The sequence below is a fragment of the Lucilia cuprina genome, chromosome 6 (genome assembly GCF_022045245.1).
Source record: "Lucilia cuprina isolate Lc7/37 chromosome 6, ASM2204524v1, whole genome shotgun sequence".
NCBI lineage: Eukaryota > Metazoa > Arthropoda > Insecta > Diptera > Calliphoridae > Lucilia > Lucilia cuprina.
The window spans coordinates 13808605-13811020 of record NC_060954.1 but is presented as its reverse complement, the minus strand read 5'-3'; the positions used below and the strand labels follow the sequence as shown (position 1 = coordinate 13811020).

The window sequence follows — 2416 nt, the reverse complement described above, 5'->3', positions numbered from 1 at the left end:
TCTAGTTCTGTTCTAGTTCTGTTCTAGTTCTGTTCTAGTTCTGTTCTAGTTCTGTTCTAGTTCTGTTCTAGTTCTGTTCTAGTTCTGTTATAGTTCTATTCTAGTTCTACTCTAGTTCTTTTCTAGTTCTGTTCTAGTTCTGTTCTAGTTCTGTTCTAGTTCAGTTGTGGTTGTGTTCTAGTTCTCTTCTAGTTCTGTTCTAGTTCAAGTTCTGTTCTAGTTCTGTTCCAATTCTGTTCTAGTTCTGTTTCAGTTTTTTTTTTCAATATTTTATTAAATACCAAATATATCTGATTATAATTTTACGTTAATAAATGTTTTTAATAATTGAATTTAAGCAAAGTTTATCTTAACAACCTGTTTGTTTCATAAAAATTTACGATAATGTTGTTTTGAAATAATTTTATTTATTTGAACTAGACATAAGCAAAGAAAAGCCACATGACGACGACGAGCATAAAAAAGAAAACTGACCAGGATACGCATGCGTATACTCATAAAATAAAAAAATAATAATTTTTAAATTACATATATTTTAAGTTGCGGCTAATTTTGATGGTAATGTGGAGGTCTCTGTAGATTCTTTGCACTGTGATAGCCAACTAGCTAATGGTTTATTTTTTTTCACATTAAAAAATAGTACTCTTATGAATTAAGTTGCATTTTAGAGTTGTATAGATATAGGTACATAATATTTTTATATATATATATATATATATATATTTTTTTTTTTCGATGTGCTGTTTGTATTAATATGATGTTACCAAACAAATATATAGAGAAAAAAGTAGAAAAAGAAAACCTCTGTCGTTTACACTTGATTGAAATTTGTACGTGACCAGAAAAATGTTTATAGATTTTCGTTTCTTTCTTTATTTTTTGTTATTTTGTATTTTGTATTTTTTTTTTTTTTGTTTTAGAAATTATGCAAAGTTCAGCCGTATTATGTAGGCAAATAGAGAGTTTATTATTAAGCTTTAATTCTGTTGAAGCGTTTAAAATTTCTGTTATTTTTAATTTAAAAAAGTTAAAGTGAAGTTAGTATGAAACTAAAGGAAACGTGGTCATAGAAAATAAATGGTTTATCAAGAGTTTAACTTACGGTTAAACTTAAAACTGTTTAATTGCATAGTTTAGTTCTAATACAAATCTAGTTATCTAAAACTTTATTTTCGAATTTAAGAATTATAAGTTTAAACAATGAGTTCCAAATAATTATTTATTTAAATTTGACTTGACACCTTGAATAATAAAACTCTTATCATATTCTTTTAAAAATACTTACATTTAAGATCAACTTGTATTTAAAAGAAACTCTCTTAACACTTATACCCCTAACCAAAGATCATTGAACTTTATCTTTTCTAAAAGTGTTAAAAAAAAAACACAAAAAAAGTAAATGTTATTTAATTCTAGTTAAATATTTGTTAAATCTCACAAGTAAATCTTTGCAAAATGTATACAACAATTTATCAGGTGTAGAATACAAATACATACATACATACTCGTTCTTCGTCATTGTATTCCATAGTTAATCACACTTTCTACTTTACTTCACTTTAGTTGTATAGAAGTGAGCTGAATATGAATATAAATAGAATTTTTGCTTTAGTGTTTTCTTTTTACATTTTTCTAATATTTCTACAAAGTAAATATGTTTTATGATTTTATGAAAAATTTACATAGACACATAGTTATGTATACATATGCAGTTGGTAGCCAGTAAAAATAGTGTAACATAATGAATAATGTTTTTTTGTTCATTCTTTTATCAAAAGCATCCTTAGAAAAGCATTAAATGTGACACTTTTGTAACGAAAAAAAATGTATATCCCCTAACTTGGTATTTAAATATTTTAAAAGAAATAATGTATGTTGAAAATATCTAGATAAAGTAAAGAATTTTATGAATTTATGTTTATGCTATAAAATACAGTGTGTGGAAAAAGTTTAAAGTTATAAATTAAATAAGTTAATCATACAAATTATACAACTTTAACTTTTAATTTAAAACGAACGATTTTAATTTGTTTGTAAACTTTTGAAACTTACTGTCAAAGAATTTAAATAAAAAATTTTATATATCCTATGTTACATTGTTTTAAATGCTTATAAAACGAGGATATAAATTCTATATTTAGAGTAAGAGTTAGTTTAATAGGACAAAACTAGAATAGAACTAGAGTAGAACTAGAAAAGAACTAGAAAAGAACTAGAAAAGAACTAGAAAAGAACTAGAAAAGAACTAGAATAGAACTAGAAAAAAACTAGAAAAGAACTAGAACAGAACTAGAACAGAACTAGAACAGAACTAAACAGAACTAAACAGAACTAGAACAGAACTAGAACAGAACTAGAACAGAACTAGAACAGAACTAGAACAGAACTAGAACAGAACTAGAACAGAACTAGAACA

At 25.0% G+C, this 2416-nt stretch overlaps 1 protein-coding gene across 8 annotated transcripts in view; it reads right to left on the bottom strand.

Annotated features, from left to right (window-relative positions):
• Nucleotides 1-2416, bottom strand: part of LOC111682453 (protein shank) — a 124616-nt gene that overhangs the window by 95704 nt on the left and 26496 nt on the right. The gene's annotated exons all lie outside the window — the stretch shown is intronic.